Source organism: Cryptomeria japonica, chromosome 7 (genome assembly GCF_030272615.1).
Source record: "Cryptomeria japonica chromosome 7, Sugi_1.0, whole genome shotgun sequence".
NCBI classification, from domain to species: domain Eukaryota; kingdom Viridiplantae; phylum Streptophyta; class Pinopsida; order Cupressales; family Cupressaceae; genus Cryptomeria; species Cryptomeria japonica.
In genome coordinates, this window is record NC_081411.1 from 368,491,355 (window position 1) to 368,510,574 (window position 19,220).

Sequence of the window (19,220 nt, forward strand, 5' to 3'; positions counted from 1 at the left end):
CGACATCTTCATGTGAAAATGAAGGGTCTGTGAGTGTCATTGTTGTCTCCACGACCACACAAATGCCTAAGAGACCTTACATCCATGTGACATTGGCAAGTCCTTCTCCTAAGAGAGTTAAGACCATTAATGGAAAACCTTTCAAAGGAGAAGCTTCTGATTTATACACTAGATTTATGCAATCCAAGCAACCATCCTCTAATACTATTGCTCACACATATAACACTCGGAATAACAAACAAGTTCCTAAACCACCTCAAACTTCTTTACCTCCTTCTCAACCTGTCCTTCCTAAAGAACCTTTTCCAGTGGACAAGAGACCAAGTGATTATGATCTTATCAAACAACTTAAGATTACTCTGATTAAGATCTCACTTTGGGATTTGCTTCAAACCACCCCGATGTATCAAGGTATGCTACAAGAAGCTTTGTAAAAGATTTTGCTACCTTCCACTATGAGATCAGATGATGTGAATGTGCTGATGGAACATATTCATGCGGATTCGCTGAATATTACCTTTTATCCGCATGAAATCCTACCTCTCAAAGTGAGGAATTTAGTAGATCCATTAATGATAATTGTTCATGTGAATGGCGTTGGTATTAGATGAACGCATGTTGACATAGGTTCAACACTGAATGTTTGTGGTTTATATTTGTTACCAAAGATCAAGGTGGACCCAAATTCTTTGGCAACCTCCTCCTTGTTCATCTGAGGTTTTGATGATAGTGGTAAGACTGCTATAGGGACTGTCATACTATCCTTGAAGGTTGGACTGATCACTATTCCAACCTTTGTGCATGTTTTTCTAAGCTCTTTATCACACAATCTTCTTTTAGGAAGACCATGGCTACATGCTTTGGGCTCTATTTCATCTACACTTCATGGATTCATGAATTTTGTGGCTAATAATTAGGTTGTCATAGTTAAGGCTGATCTTGAGGCTATGTAGTTAAGCCAAATAGTTACGGTTGGTGAGGCTTTGGTCACACCTTCCTTTCAAAATTATGTACCCACTCTGTCTTCTTCAATTGCAACCTCTTCTTCTATCTTATCCCTTAAAAAGGAAGAGCATGAGAAGGAAGAAGTCACTAAGGAAGACATTAAAAAGGAGAGATCACCTAAGAAGTAGGATTCTTCAAAAGAAAAATCCCCAAAGGTAGATACTCCTAACAAGAAAATGCTGGAGTCTACACCTGTAAAACCTTCCCCGACTAAATCACCTTCAATAGTAAATGCATGCTTGGATGATGATTGGGGTTCTTTGGGCTTCACCGACTCTCATGTTGGTGAGTACAAAGATGATTATGCATCTATAAAGCCAAGTGATTCTTATCATGTTGATCACCTTTTCTATACAAAACCACCATCATTCAAATAATTTCAAAACATCTATGGTCTTGGATACAAGTTGGTGTCTCATCTTGGGTATGATGGGAAGGGTTGTAGACCTAATGAACAAGGTATTCAATATCCTCTGGAGCCTGAACCTCATCACCACAATACTAGACTAGGATACCATCACACAAGTTGAAAGGCAAAACCATGGTTAACTGTTAACATAATTTCAACTGATCCCCTTCCTTTAAAGCTTGTTCATCCGAAACTCATTGATGGTGCATCACCTAATGAAATTCCCTTGGATCTTTTCCCTTCGGAAGAATCTTTGAAGGAATTTCTGGGTGCATACGACGGGCTGCCCCCTTATCATCATAAACATTGATTTCCATACTGATTGAATGCTAAGGCATATTTTGGAGAATCCATTCCGTGGGGGCATCTCTATCTCATAATGGAGAATAAATGTCTATCCCTCATCCAGAAGACCATAGTGTGCTCCTTAGTGGAGAAAATACTGACGTCATCAAGAGAAATAATGCTCCCGACAAGGTCATAAAGGTGGGAAAATGATTATCTTCTGAAGAATTCAAAGAATATTCCAAATTGCTACATCAATTCCTTGACATCTTCACTTGGTCTTATGAGGAGATGCTTGGCATCGATGAGTCTATTCTGGTACACAACATTGTGCTTAGTCCTGATGGTAAGCCAGTGAAGCAAAAGATTCAAAAGATGAATCCTAAGGTGGCTTTATTATTCAAGGTTGAGATAGAGAAGCTCCTAAAAGCTAGCTTTATTTTCCCCATCGACTATTCACTCTAGATCTTGAACATTGTCTGGGTAAGAAAACTCAATGGTCGTATTTGTATTTGCATTGATTTTTGGGATGTGAACAAAGCTTCCCTCAAAGATGACTTTCCTCTCCCGAATATCGATATGATCATGGATTCAACCATGGGGTATGTTTTGATCTCATTCATGGATGACTTCTTAGGTTATAACCAGATCCGTATCAACCCAGAAGATCAATATAAAACTGCCTTTACAACTCCTTGGGGAACCTTTTGCTATGTTGTCATGCTGTTTGGGTTGAAGAACACTGGAGTGACCCATCAACAAGCCATGACCTTGATATAACATGATTTCATCCATAAGGTCGTAGAAGACTATGTTGATGACATCTTGGTAAAATATTTAGCATGTGAAATGCACATTGAAAATCTCTGTTTCATCTATTAGCACATATTTCTACAAAATATCTTTGTGCTATATATGGATGTTTTTGCATATAGTTTCATCATAGGAGCACTTATTGCTGGATTGTATGTACAGGTGATGTATTGCAGTGTCTTCATAAAAGGGCATCACTTGGGCATATCCTAGGGAAGTGTCGAGTATGATGGCATTCTAGCAATCCTCATCTTCACCATTGCAAGTATGTGGAAGGTCAGCATAGAGCAGGGTTGTGAGCATGTTCAGAGAGGTAAATGGTGTGGGAAACAACCCTTCAGTATGATTATTAAAAGTTACATCCATAAGGTGGGCCTTCTTTTGCAAAAACTGTAAAATTTACATCCATGAGATCGCCCAAGGAGAAAGGAGTAGGTTGATCGAAGTAACTCATGCCGATGATGTTCCCTAAAGTGAGAACGGCAGGAAAAAGTGCGACTAAGTGGAGATCCATTGGGGCAAGTTACGACGATGAAGTTGGAGTCATCGGAGTAGTCTACACTGTCGGAAAGGAGGAGAAAACGTTATCTTGATAGCCGATGGGGTTGTCGGTGGAACTCTTGCTGCTAACCGGCAAGGCGATCTATTCATAGCGGTGACATCGGGTTATCGGGAGGTCCTAATTTATGTTACCCTGATACCCGATGGATTAAGTGGAGAAGGCATCCTTATCAGAGAGACTTTCTCTGATAAAGTGGTACGAAGCAAGAAAGGAAACAAGATTCCTTGGGATAGCATACATTGTTGGGGAGATGCGTTTTGGGTCATCCCGATGCCCAATGAGGAATATGAGCTCGACACAAGCGGAGTTGACTACATCGGGAGAGCCTACACAGATAGATCGAAGCATCCCGATAAGGAGAGTAAGGTGAAAAAGACTCATCGGGATAGCTTACGCTACCAGAGTAACATAGTTAAAGTTATCCTGATGCCTGATGGGCAGAATGCCACAAAGGGCTGACCTATCGAGAAGACTATAACTATCAGAGGTAATTGAAACAAGCTACTCCGAAGCTCAATGAAGTAATCAGTGAAATTTACATTGATCAAAGAGAAAGTTAGATGTCATGGGACCATCAAATGAATTGTAAAGTAATTTCATTCCGAAGGCCGATGGAGTGATTGGAGAAATAAACAGAAGGAGGTTTCATCGGAGAAACATACCCTAATGTAACATAGAGAAACACTGACTAATAAAAGCAAAAGGTGGATCCATCGGGATAAGTCAAGCCTCGAAAAAAAAAAGTGAAACGACTGGGGCGAGATTAGATGCATTAATCGGAATGACCTATAATGATCAAAAAGACAAAAAGGTAATTGAAGGAACGCATGGCGTCAAATAATTGAATTATTGGGTGGGGTTATGCCAATTAGCCATTAGAATGTCTGATATGATAGCCATTATTTAATGCTCACGATCAGGAGGATTTGATCCATATGAAGCAAAATTGATGAGTTTTTGATCGTTACAAATCCTAGCCATTGCATATCCAACATAAAGAAAGAGTGCTTGTGCCAGGAACTTTTCACAGTCTATTCAACCATTAAAATTGAAGTTGTAGACAAGAAGCACGGGTAATTAAGAGCTCAAGAACTTAATCATGGAGAGTTCTGGTTCACAAGGAAAGAGAAAGGTCATAGATATTTCAGATACATAGTCAGCTAAATCAAAAAAGGTGAAGTCTATGGAGGGTGTGCAAAAACGCAAATTGAACTAGGATATGATTGACTAGATGGAGTCATCTGGTGCTAAGTCAAGAAGGTCTAAAACAAATTTACCACCCAAGGATCAATTGGAAGATAAGTACAAAGGGGTTGGGGAAATATGGACAGCCATTAGGGGCCACAAATTGTTTTTATATCACTATCTCAGGAGAAACAAGGAGATGCCATTGTCAAACCCTTGGATGAAAAATTTGGGCAGATTGGTGGTACCAAATATTGTTTCTGAATCTCAGATTATTGGAATTGCTCATAAGGAAATACAAAAAGGAAAAAAGATGCATCCAATTGCCAAATGGGGATCCATTCATCCGAATATCTATTATGTCTATTCAGGAGGTTTTCGGCTTGTCTTATGAGCCCTACAAGCCCTTATCCTTCACAAACCTAGAAGGAGAAAATACCCAAATGGACACCACTCACACAACATGGAAGTTGGAAATTCACAAAAAGGAGAAGGGAAAACTCATAGAGCATGATGGTCCCCCTTTTGAGATTACCCTATTCAGGCAATACTTGCAGTACACATATTGGGCATGCAGCCAGGTTTGCGGGGAAGAAGTTCCCGATGTTACAAGAATAGGCCCATTGGTGTTGGCTGTGGACATTCAAATGCATGAGCCAAGGCCATTTGACTATGCAACCTACTTGGCAGAGAAGCTACATGAAGGGTTTTTGAGTTTGCAAATAGAGCCAAATCCCACCTTCAAATTTTACTCATTGCTAATGCATATGGTTTTGTTTTGTGGTCATATGAAAGGTCTGTGGCCCAAAAAGTTAAGGGTAGCTTCCAAAGACAATGAGGGACATGACCAACCAATCCAATTATGGATATCACTGTGGGACTCGAGGGTCGACAAATCACACTATGGATTGTTTGAAGAATACTTCGTCAAGCCCTTGTACAAATTGTTTAGGATAGAATGTGAGGGGTCTATCTCATAGGAGATTAAATGATTCTTGAGACCCCATTCTTTTGGAGATAGTAGGGTCAACAACAATTGGGGTGATTGGTTTGTATGCCAAAATTTCACTTTTTTTAGGGTTTATGGGTTTGAAGGTATTGCATTCATGCTACCTACATTAGTTCCTGACAGAATTGCATATCTAGAGATTGTTGGGCAGCTGAGCATTTCAAATGCAAAGCATTTAAGTGGTGCACACAAGTAGGTGTTTATGCCTGGCAATTTACATTTAAGAGATTTCACCATTGTGTCTACCAAGGCATATAAAATGATTGAAAATAAGTTTGTAGAGAAGTACAATCTATATGGACACTAGGATCAAAAGAATTATAATCCAGAAGGATATATTAACCACTGCAGGAAGAGCCACAACCTGGGAGAATATTTGTACATACCCATGGAGGCAAAGGATTGATTTAGGAACAAGGAGCAGGGTGAGGCTGATGCAGACTTAGAGGAGTTGAACAAAAAAATGGAAGAGTAGAAGAAGAGGCTTCAAGAATTAAAAGAAGAAGGAGACTTTAAGAGTGATTCTGATGAGAATGTAGCTATATCTACTCTCTGTGTGCCTAAATTAGAAGAAATTGTAGAGAGCTAGGAGCAAGCTATGGTGAGACTCAACACCAACACAGATGTGAGGATGGAAGGACATGTAGCATTTGTGGTAGATGAAATTTTTGTACAGTCCAAGGAGTGTAAGTCCTTCTTGTACCACTGCAAAGGAAAAATATTGAGGGAGAGCATCCCAAATGTAACCCCTGAGAATGAAGCAGAGATGCTAAAAAGATTGAAGGAGGACATACATGCAGAGGTGGCTATAATGACACCACAGAGAGGGAGGCAACTTCTCAGTGAGGCAGTCATCATTCTGTTCCCAGGATGGGATTTAAATGCCTCTTTCATTTTTGACAGTTTGTTGCACTTGGATAGGAAAGATGTAAAATTAGACATATAGGGAGTTGATGATATTTTGATTGGGTCGAGATATGATCCTAATGAAGAGGAAATGCTACTTTGGGCCCTATACCCCCCAAATAAAAGACCCAAGATTATAGATGTAGATAAAGCATTTGGGCATATAATAAGACTTAAAGCAGGAGAGGTTAATCCAATTGTCACTGTTGACTTAGGGATTGACATTGCAAAACTAAATAAAGCCCAAATGCAGTGGGTGTTAAAAGAGGGTTAGAAATACAAAAAATTATATGAAGACTTGTTAAGAAGTCATGGTCATGAAATACCACAAGTAATTGATACTGGTATACAGTAGAAAAGAAAATATGAGGACCAAATGAAAGGAAATATAAAACTAAGAAGGCAAATCAGGATTGCCAGGGTGGATGCTGCTTATGTTTTGTTGACCAACAGGTTTGAGCATTTGTTAGAAGTTCTCAAAGAATTCTGGACCAACTGTCAAAAGATTCAAGATAATATGTCTTCTCATGAAAGAATTTTTGAGAAGCTGAAGGTATTGTTGAAGGAGGAGAGTGCCGAGGAGAAAATTGTTGAAAAGATCTAGAGAAGGTTGAACAAGCATATGGCATTCAGTGTGGATATCAAGTAGGAATTTACTGATTATAAGGATATTGTTAGATATGATATACTAGATATTGTCGATGAGCCAAAGAAGTTAAAGGATAAAGGGGTTTGGATTACAGAATGCCAGAATATACTCAACACATCCATTAATGTTGCCCAAGTAGATGTTTTGGATATGAAAGAGACAGGTGAGGAGATGGAGAGAATGGTTACCATGGAGATCGTTGTCAGGGATACTGTATTCAACACCAACACTCACCAGGACAACAAATATTTGGAGCATATTTAGAAATGTAACACATTATGGGACGACCAAAATTGACTTCATTGTTTGTAATTTTTGTTTTATGTCTAGTAGTTAGGTATTAGGTTATAGTTAAGTCTAGTTTAACAAAATTAAAGGGTGTGTCCTTTGACTTGAATCTTTTGGCTCACATATATGTAGTGAGTCACTTTTGTATATCAAGGAGATAGACATTATTTGGCCACTGGCTAGACTACAAGTATTATGTTTTAGAAAAGTCTAATAGGAATGAGGAATTTATTTTTTGCAAACTTAATATATTGGAGTATTTGTAAGTGTATTTTTGTGTACATTCTTATTCCAGAAGTTAATATACAAGATTTCATGCTTTTATCTTCAGACTCTTATGTTTAATTTTGTATTTGATAGAATCATATGTCCTCTTGATAAATCTTTTAGATTTTCTGTAATGTGCCATCACATGATGTTGTACTGAATGTTAAATTGGGTTTTTATTGTTCATGCAACACATAATGAAACTTTCACAGTGATGGTCTTGTAACTCTCTCTTGAGTTGATAGTGATTTTCGACCACAAAGTTACTCATTAATGGTCAGATAAAGGCACTGGTTTGTTATTAATATTTGCCCAATAAGTTTATATGCATTAGGCCCTTATCAAAGAAATAAATCTTCTAATTTCTATCAGCACTGCTCTTTTTCATAATGGCTTAAAGTCCTAGATAGTAATCTTTTACATAACACAACTATATTCACACTTATTTTATCAGTTTTAAAGGCATTCAATAAAAAGCACTTCTTTAAGCATAATTGCAGGAAAACCTTTTGCCATTTCTGCAATTGCTAATTCTCATAGTTTAAATTCAGTTAAAATAAACCTCTTTTGTGCTTGAGAGTGTAAGGTATACCCATCTAGGTTTAGTGAAGCCTAAAGTGTAGAGTGATTTGGTCTTCGACCATCCATGTTCATTGGCTAAGGCTGATTGGGTTAGCTAAGGATTAGGAAAATCTTTGGTTTCCCAATTTGTGGTTTTGGGCATCAACAGATTGCTGACTCTGTTGGGGAGTTGTCATATATAGTTTGACATTCACCTAGAAGCTTTGGTGTTTTTTTTTCATTGAAGATTTGATAAGTTTTATTTTCCCCATCTGAGTCACCCAATAGATTAGTGACTCTGGTGGAGAGTTGTCTTAGGAAGTATTCAGAGTCTTTGGTGGTTTGTTTTAGACTCTACTAGAGGAAAGAACCTAGAAGATTAGTAAAAGATATTATTCCTCTTAGGAGGTGGCGAATATACATTTAATACATGAATAATAGTTGGTATTTTGAGAAAGTAAGAGAAACCCCTAGGCATTTATCAATAAAATTGATGTAGGGGAGGAGGTCTTTGAATAAGGAGCAAGATAATCTTGTTTAGTTGAGTCTAAAGAAAATGTACAAAGGAAAGAAACCAACACCAAGTATGGCATTTTGGGGTCATAAAAAGTTTCCTAGAAGAGAGGATGGCTCTTCATTTGGTGATAAGTTGGAAAATCTGGAGGAAAATCCTTTCTATGCCTTAAATGCAAAAAATAATAATGGTGGCCATGATGAAACCCTGACTGCCGAGGAATAGGAGGAAAAGAAATGGGATGAAATCATACTTAAAATGGCTGACCTAAATGGAGGTGAAACCAAAATGGCAAAGGCTCTTACGAGACAACCAGATTGGATATTACAAAAACTAGGGTTACAAAGAGATACAATTCAAAGCCCTAGGTCAAAAGGGATAGAAGACAAAAGTAAAGGTGAGGGAGGTAGGCCAACAAATCCTAAATATAGTCCCCCCCATATGAGAAGAATAGAGCAGCCTTTTTTAACCTTTGATAACCCATTATCAAATGGAGGTAGAAGATGGAGGGATGTGCATAGGGATCAAAGTGAAGAAAGGCATAGAAACAACCAGGATAATGGAGGGAGAAATGAAAATGGAGAAAATGATGGAAGATGGAAAAACACAAATAGAGGTAACAATATAAATAATAATAGAGGAAGTAATAGGTATGGAAGCAACCAAAACAATGGAAATAATAGAGGTAATAATGATAATTATGGAAATGATAATGGTGGAGATAGAAACAACAATAATGGTAATGGAGGTAATAATGGAAATAATAATGGTGGTGGAAACAATGGTAATTATGGCAAAAATAATAGATTCAACAGAGGAAATATGAACAATCAAAACAACAATCAAGGGGGTAGACGACCTATGATCATTGAAAGATACAGACAATTTGATTTCACTGGCATTGTTGGTTATCCAAACCAGATCACTAATAATTAAAGATCAACTATCCCCAAATTCTCAGGAAATGGAATTGATTCAACAAAACAACATGTATTTAATGTAAAAAATATCATTGAAGAATTTGAGGTTCCTCATGAGGATGTATTCATGAAGTTGTTTGTTCAATATTTGACAGAAGATGTTGGAGAATGGTATAGAAGCCTTCCTGATGGATGTATTAGCAGCTGGCAAGAATTTGTAACATTGTTCTTGGAAGAATTTGGAGATCACAATGATCCTTCATTTGCATCCCATGATTTGACAAGTATAAAGAAGAATCAAAATGAATCAGTAGCTAAGTTTAATAAAAGATTTAATAAAATATGAAATAGAATACCCAGAGATGTCAAGCCTGTTGATTCATTTCTGATTAAATTTTATTTGAGTGCTTTTGACAGCAAAACCCATTATGAGATTTTGTCTCATAGACCTGATACTTTATAGAAAGCATTCAAGATAGCTGCTACCATTGAGAATAATAGGAAAGTTGCTGGGAAGGTTGCCAAGAGAGATGATCCGAAGTTGTACAATACCAGGGTTCCCAAGAAAGATGAGCTTACTCAGATTATGGACATGCTTAAGGATCTAAAAGGTAAGCAAAATCCTAATGAAAAGCCACCATATAAAAACAATAAACAAATGAATTACAATAGACTAAGACTACATGATATGCCATATAATACAATCTGGAAGGATGGGAAGCCAATAAAGCCTAATGTAAGAAAAGAAACTCCCGACGAAGAAGGCCACAAATTTTGTGGATGAATATCCAAGGTGTGATGTGTGCAATCTGCCTCATGTTGCTGAATAGTGCATGATTTCCCAAGGTCTGATAGAGGAGGAAAATTATAATGAAGATTGTGAACCTACTATAAATGTACTTTCTTTTGATCCATATTGGGGAAGGGATGAAGACTCATCCGATGGTGAGCATTTTTCTGATGTGCAGCAAATGAGAGAAAACCAACATTACAGTATACATCAGGTCTTTTCAGATGATGATGATGAAAACATTCCAACTTTGAGAAGATTGTTTCAGGATGATACAATGCCTTCACTAAGGAAATTAACTGAGGAAGAAAAGAAAGCCTTCACTATTGCAGTAGTAGAACAAGTTAAGAGCAATTATCAGCTGAGAAGTAGGAATGTAAATAATGAATAGGGAAAACCAACATGTATGTTTGCCAAAATTAAAAAACCAGATGGGAACAAAGACAACACTTTCAAAAGTAAGGATGCAAATGCCAAAAATGGAAAGGAGGCAATGCCAGAACAGGTTAAGAAAGAAGAAATGCCAAAACTAATTAAGCTTGTGGAGAAGAAGCAAGTAAGAAAGCCTATTTCAAATAGTAATTCTTTCATGTCTCAGGCATTGTCTCAAGTGAAGATATCTATGCCCCTGCTAGAAGTAATGAAATTTCCAGACTACAAGAATGAGACGTTGAAAATTATATCCAATGTTGGAGAAGTAAGTAGGGAAGGTCTAAAAACTAAAGAAGATCCTCTTGTGGTGTATCTTGGCACGTCTATTACCAAAAATCTCACTCAGGTGGATCCTTTCTATTTAACATTGCTGATAAACACAAAAATGCTAAAAAAATGCATGATAGATTCAAAAGCAACAATAAATATCATGCCAAAGGATGCCATGAAAGAACTGGGAATGCATGTTGATACACCTTATGGTAAATGCTATGCCATGGACAACATGTTAGTTCCTATAGTGGGAATTATGAAGGATGTTGAGTTCAGATTCCTAGCTTGCCCAAACACTGCATACAAGATAGATATCACAGTTGTACAAGTGCCTGCAAATTATGGGATGTTGCTGTCCAGACAATGGTCTAACTTGGTGGGTGGACATGTCCAGCTTGACTTGTCATATGCCATTATCCTAGTGAAAGGGAGAGAGGTGAGAATAAATAGAGAACCAAGGTCTCCCTAGCTCATAGAAGAAGTTGATACTAATGAAATGACTTTCTTTTGCCACACAGATATGGACAACTTTCAGGTAAGTATTTCTAAACCTGTAAAAATTGATAAAATTACAGAAAGTGTTAAACAAAATCAAAATTTAATTTGGAAATTGTATTTTGATGGTGCCTGTAGTAAAGATGGAAATGGAGCACGAGTTGTACTTATTTCACCTAATGGAAAATCTTTTAAATACTCTTTCTTGTTAGCTCTTGAGTGTACTAATAATATTGCCGAATACGAGGCTCTTTTATTAGGACTTAAAATAGGAAATAAACATGGCATTAAGTTACTAACAGTTTATGGTGATTCAGAATTAGCTATTTCACAAGTTAGAGGCAAATTTACTACAAAAAATACAAAATTAAGAAGCTACAAGAACGAGGTTTGGGATTACATTGAACTTTTTGATGCTTTCTCCATAAATTGGATTGAAAGGGAAAATAACATTTTGGCAGAGTTCATGGTTAACTTGGAAATTAAACATAATGATATCCCTTTTGATGATATTACCCAAGTAGAAATCAAGACCAGACCATCAGTCCTTGACAATATAAAGAGTTGGCAAGTATTTGATGATGATAGGGATTTACTAAAGTTTTTGTTTTGCAAGAATCAGTATGAGAACTATTTGATTGATTGGAATGGACTTGTGGAAGAAATTGATGGCAAGGGGACTGTACTTGGGCAAGAGCTATTGCAGCTCAAAACAAATAAAATTCCAAAAGGATTGATAGATCTTGAAAGAATGTTTGATGATAAATATATAGCAAGTTTCAGACCTAATTCAGGAGGATGTGAGGATGTTGAAAAAATAAACTTGGGAAGTGAAAGAAATCCAAGAGAAGTATATATTGGAAAAAGGCTCACACCAAAAAATAGAACAATATTGATTAATCTACTAAGGAAGTACAGGCATGTCTTCACTTGGTCATATGATGACCTTAAAGCATACATGGAAGACTTGTTCTAGCATGAGATACCCTTGAAGCCTAATGCAAAGCCTTTTAGACAAAAAGAAAAGGCCAATAAATCCTACTTTGGCTCCCAAAATGAAAGAAGAACTGATGAAAATGAGAAATGTTGGTATTATTGATTCGATAAAGCATTCAACATGGGTGTCCAATTTGATCCCAGTCAGAAAACAGAATGGTGATATCAAATTGTGTGTGGACTTTAGGAATTTAAATGTTTCATCTTTGAAAGATAATTATGCTTTACCTAACATGGAGGCTCTTTTGCAGAAAGTCACTGGAAATGAATTATTATCTATGATGGATGGCTTCTCAGGGTATAATCAAGTCAAAGTTAGGGAAGCAAAAAAGTTCAAAACCACTTTCACCACACCTTGGGGTACCTATGTCTCTGCTAGGATTCCTTTTGGGCTGACAAATGCAAGAGCCACATTCTAGAGGGCTATGGATGTAGCCTTTGAGGGGATGATTGACTATATCTTGGTAGTTTACCAAGATGATATGACTGCTTATTCTAAAAAGGCAGAAGACCATTGTAATGACCTAGAAAAAATCTTTATTAGAGCATTAGAATATGGCATATCTTTAAATCCCCAAAAGTGTCATTTTGGAGTTACTGAAGGAAAATTGTTAGGTCATATTATTTCAAAAGATGGTGTGAGAATTGGTCTAGAAAAGATTGCTGCTATTGATAAAATTAAAATCCCTAAAACAATTAAGGCAATTCAATCTTTTTTTGGTCAAATTAACTTTGTGAGAATGTTTGTTTCAAACTTCTATGAAATTGCAAAACCTATTGCTAAAATGCTAAAAAAGGGTGCTGAAATAAAGTGGACCAATGAAGCCCTTGAAGCTTTCGTAAACATCAAAAGAGCCATCAAGGAAGCCCCTGTATTAAAGTCCCCCGATTTCTCCAAACCTTTCCAAATGTTTTCATTTGCTTCATTCCATACTATTGTTGTTGTCATGTTATAGAAGAATGATGAGGGCCATGAGCAACCAGTGACATTCTTTAATAAGACATTACAAGAATCTAAGTTAAATTATGATTTGAATGAAAAACAAGCTTATACTCTTGTGAAAGCAGTAAAAGCTTTTAGACCCTACCTAGTTGGTGCCACTGTTATTGCATATGTACCAAATGCTGATGTTGTTGGCATATGTGCAAAGCATGATGACATGATGATATTGTATGTTGTCATTGATGTCAATATGCTGAAGTATGAACCGGTATATTGTAGTAAGAAAACTAGCAAGAGAATTGGTATGATATTGTGAACCAGTATATGTGAGAACCAATATGATAATGTAAACTGGTATATGTGAAAAAGTGAAGTGGTATGTTTGTTCAAGGTGAACTAGTATGATGGAATGAGAACCGGTAAATGGAAGTTTTGTATCGGGGTTTCATTTGGCATGACTACCAATTGGTAGTCTCAGCTTCAGGGTTTCCAGTTGATGCATTTCAAGCTTGTGCAATTCAACCGATGACATCTTGTGATGAGTTAGCATTGTAATGAAGACCAGATAAGTGTTGCCACATCAGCCTTGTGCGTGTGAAAGATTTCCTTGAGGATTTTGCATGGAGATTGATCCTATCTACCTCACGAATGTGCAAAGTCTCTATAAATGGTGGAGAGAGTGTGATCCTATCTACCTCGGGAATGTTCAAGACTGTGCAGTGTGATTAACGATCAGGATTGAACCGATTGAATTGTTAAACCTAAATGTTTAGGGTTTAGGGTTTATGCTACTGACCTATCTATTTCCTATAAGGTCATTGATGTTTTTCATTTTGAAGTTGTTGGCAAATGTTATGTGTGTATCCAAGTGAAGAGATACTTGATTCTTGTCAGAATAGAGAAGTGTGTTGACACCTACAAAGTGTGATTGCAGAAGAAAAGGAGCTAAAGTGGATCTACCTTGGCATTGAGTGCTTTTATCAGATCAATGTATTACCTGTTGACTTCTAACTATTTTAGCAGTTGGAAAATCCCTTAACCTATGCTTTAATAGGCTTTTGTGTAAATCCTTCAATAGGGTGACTCACTTCAATGAGTTCTTCAAATCCTCTTGCGAGGTAACCTTTAACAGGGTTCTAACCTTTCACCGGGTATTTAGCCATCCCTTAATTGGGTGATCCCTAGCAGGATCGGTTCCTAGTAGAACCTATTGTAAAAGTCTCTAACTGGACTAGGCTCCTAACAGAGCGAACTTCAAAAGAGTTCAAGAACAGCTTATGGGTATTCATCCCCACCGTGGTTTTTCCCAGTTGGGTTTCCACATGAAAAATCAGTGTGTCATGTGTGATGCCTTTCATATGATGGTTTAGTGTTTTATGTCAAAGTGGTAAAACATGTCGAACTAGTAGTCATTATATTTATGATGATAGATTACTTGTTTATGCATAAGGGTGAAGTGGAAATGAGGTATTAGATTGTGTGAAAAGCTAAGAGTTACCGGTTTATGTCTTTCACATTCTCACTATGTTTTACCAGTAGTAATATGATTTAGACCAGTGTTATTGCTTGCCAGTCAAGTGCAGTGTTTGCAGTCAAACCGATTCAAGGAAAGTGTTTTTGTCTATATTGATTCACCCCCCCTCTCAGTACCAGTTTGGTACTAATTGTTCATCATTTATTCATCAATTTGTATCAGAGCATCCTCCAGGTCCTCTGTGTTGTAAGCTTAACTAGTTGAGGAAAAGATCCTACTCTAATGATGAAGAGGGAAGGTCCAAAGTTCAATAGAGACAACTTTAAAATATGGAAGGACAGAATAAAGATATACATTAGAAGCATGGGTGCTCAACACTCGAGCTATGTTGAGAATGCTTATGTTATCCCTATCGGTACTCTCACTGATGATCAAAAGAGAGAGATTCAGGAGAATGGGCAAGTCATGGAAGCCCTAATCAGCAGTCTATCTAACATTGAGTTTATTGATGTTGAGGATAAAGATAATCCAAAAGAAGTATGGGATGCTCTAGAGAATATCTATGGCGGTGATGAGCATGTGAAACAAGCTAAGGAAGAGAGCCTTAGAGGAAAGTTTGAAGACATGCAGATGGTTGAAGGAGAGACCATTCAACAATATGGAATAAGAATCAAAACTGTTGTTGGAGACATCAAGAGTGCAAGAGGTAAAATTGACGATTCCACTATTGTTAGCAAAGTCTTGAGATCCTTATTACTGGTCTCTGTAATAAGGGTTGCTGCTATTCAGGAGTTGAGGTCTATAGACAAGACAAAGGTATCCCTAGACTCCATCATTTCTAAGTTGACAACTTATGAGCTAAATAATTATGATGGCAGTATTCAGAAGACTGAATCAACCTTTAGAGCATCTATTGCACCATCTAGAAAGGGAAAAGAAGCAAGTACTAGTTGTGAACCTAGACAAAGCAGAGAAATGGATGATGAGGAGATCCTGATGGAATTTGAAGCTCTTCTTGCCAAGAGACTTCCTAAGGGAACTGGTAAATACAGAGGTAAGCTCCCTTTGAAATGATTTTCTTGCAATAGGATTGGACACATTGCTATAAACTGTCTTAATGGTGATAATAAGGACAAACTGGAGAATCCTTTATGCAAAGAGTGTCAGTTGGGGAAAATGTCTTCCTCAACCTTCAAAGGTAAATATTTCACTGTAGACAATTTACTTGATCTTGTGCATATTGATTTGTGTGGTCCTATGAAAACTAGGAGTGTGCAGGGAGATAGGTATTTTATGATTCTTACTGATGATTTCTCAAGAATGATGTGGGTCACATTCTTGAAAGACAAGTCTGAAGCTTTTGGAAAATTCAAAGCCTTCAGAGCACTAGTTGAAAAAGAAAGCGGTAAGAGGATTAAGTGTCTAAGAACTGATCAAGGAGGAGAATTCACTTCCAGTGAATTCAACAAGTACTGTGAAGAAAATGACATCAAGAGGCAACTATTTGCCCCCCAGACTCCATAGTAGAATGGCCTAGCAGAGAGGAACAATTGGACTTTAGTTGAAGCAACCAGAAATATGTTGATCCAAGGGAAGGTGGCTCAGACTTTCTGGAGAGAAGCGGTGAGCACGCAGTCTACACAATGAACCGGGTACTCATTAAGAAAGGTAAGGATAAAACTCCTTATGAGTATTGGACTGGTAAGACACCAGTGGTAAGCTACTTTAGAGTGTTTGGTAGCAAATGTTATATCAAGAGGAGTGAACATCAAAGAAAGTTTGATGCAAAATGTGATGAAGGAATATTCTTAGGGTATTCCACAAAGAGAAAATCTCTCAAATGTTTCAACAATAGGACTCAGAGAATTGTTGAAAGTATCAATGTTAGAGTTGATGAAACCTTTGAGAAACCCGAGGAAACTGACAGTGAGAAAGTAGGAGATGAACTGGTAGTAACCTTCTGGGAACTGGTTGCAAAACAACCTAGTAGTAGTAACAATGTTCCTACACCGGTAGATGCTGATGTTGATGAAGATGATGATGAAGAAGAAAAGCAAGAAGAAACAGGTAAGATCATTCCTAGGTATGTAAAGTTGAATGATGATCCAAAGCAGATCATAGGAGACAAGGATGCAAGAATTCTTACAAGAAGAAAAGACAAAGAAAATTCTTGCATGATCTTTGAATTTGAGCCTAAAACATTTAAAGAGGCACATATAGATGAAGACTGGATCAAGGCAATGGAAGAGGAACTTGACCAGATAGAAAAGAATGGTTCATGGTCTTTGGTACCTAGACCTAAGCATAAAAATGTCATAGGCACCACATGGGTTTTCAGAAATAAGCCGAATGAAGATGGCACAATGGTAAGAAACAAAGCCAGACTAGTGTGTAAAGGATATGATCAAGAAGAAGGTGAAGACTATGGAGAAACCTTTGCTCCAGTAGCCAGATTGGAAGGAGTTTGTATGCTTCTTGCATATGCAGCCTTCAAGGGATTCAAAGTATATCAAATGGATGTAAAATCTACATTCCTAAATGGAATAATTGAAGAGGAGGTGTATATAGAGCAACCAGATGGGTTTTCCCTATCAAAAGACAGTGACATGGTGTGTAGGCTACATAAAGCCTTGTATGGATTGAAGTAGGCACCTAGAGCATGGTATGAATGCTTACACTGCCATCTTGTGAAGATTGGATTTGAGAGAACAAGTGAAGATAGCAATATCTATCTAAAGTCAGAAGGAGATTAGATTCTAATCTGTGAGGTATTTGTTGATGACGTAATTTTTGGTGGAGATGACAAGATGAGTCATGATTTTGCAGATGAGATGAAAAAGGAATTTGAGATGTCACTTATAGGGGAGATTAAGTTCTTCATTGGACTACAGATTCAACAAATGAAAGATGAAATCTTTATCACTCAGTCTAAGTATGTCAAAGAGGTGTTGAAGACCTTTGGCATGGAAGACAACAAAGTGGTTGGTACACCGATGGTGACCGATTGTAAACTATCAAAGGAGGATGACTCAGCATTGGTGAATGAGAAGGAATACCGATCAATGATTGGTAAGTTGCACTATGTAGTACATAGCAGACTAGAGATTGCACATGTAGTAGGCATTACTACATGGTTCTAGATAAGCCCAAGAGAATCCCACTTGGTAGCAGTCAAGCGGATTCTTAGATATCTGAAGGGAACTATTGACTATGGATTATGGTATCCTTACAGTAATGATTTCAACTTGAAAGTGTTTATAGATGCTGATTGGGCTGGTAATGTGGATGACCGGAAGAGCACAACCGGTGGTGCATTCTTTCTTGGTGGTAGACTAGTCTCATGGATGAGTAAGAAGCAGAGTTGTATCTCTCAGTCTATAGTAGAAGCAGAGTATGTTGCAACATTTATGAACTACACCCAGACAATTTGGATGAAGCATGTATTAAATGGCTTCAAAGTTCCTGAATCTGAACCGGTAAGTATATTTTGTGACAACAAAAGTACAATTAAAATTCCAAGAATCCAGTTTTACATGCTAGAACCAAGCACTTCGAGCTCAAGTACCATTTCTTGAGGGAGAAGGTTCAGAACAAAGAGGTTGTACTGGAACATGTTTCCAGTAAGGAGCAGTTAGCAGACATATTCACCAAGCCTCTACTGAAGGCTACATTTACCTATTTAAGAGGTGAATTAGGGGTGCTTCCCCTTCAAGAGGTGAACTAAAGGTGTGTGCTCCACATGAGTTAGGTATTGCATTCATAAATCTTTCTCAGGATTGGTGTGTTGAAGGATGCTACTCCTTAGAGGGAGAAGCATAGTGGAACATAGATGTGTATGCCTCCACTTTCGCATTGTTGTCAAAGGGGGAGAAGATGTGAAGTGGAGAAGATATCTGTAGTATTGGGGAGAAGATGTGAAGCATAGAGATATCTTTGTATATTGCCATCAATGCCAAAGGGGGAGATTGTTGGCATATGTGCAGAGCATGATGATATGATGATATTGTATGTTGTCATTGATGTCAATATGCTAAAGTATGAACCGCTATATTGTAGTAAGCAAACTGGCAAGAGAACTGGTATGATATTGTGAACCGGTATATGTGAGAACCAGTATGATAATGTAAACCTGTATATGTGAAAAAGTGAAGCAGTATGTTTGTTCAAGGTGAACCGGTATGATGGAATGAGAATTGGTAAATGGAAGTTTTGTATTGGGGTTTCATTTGGCATGACTACCAGTTGGTAGTCTCTGCTTCAGGGTTTCCAGTTGATACATTCCAAGCTTGTGTGATTCAACCGATGACATCTTGTGATGAGTTAGCATTGTAATGAAGACTAGAAAAGTGTTGCCACATCAACCTTGTGCGCATGAAGGATTTCCTTGAGGATCTTGCATGGAGATTGATCCTATCTACCTCAGGAATGTGCGAAGTCTCTGTAA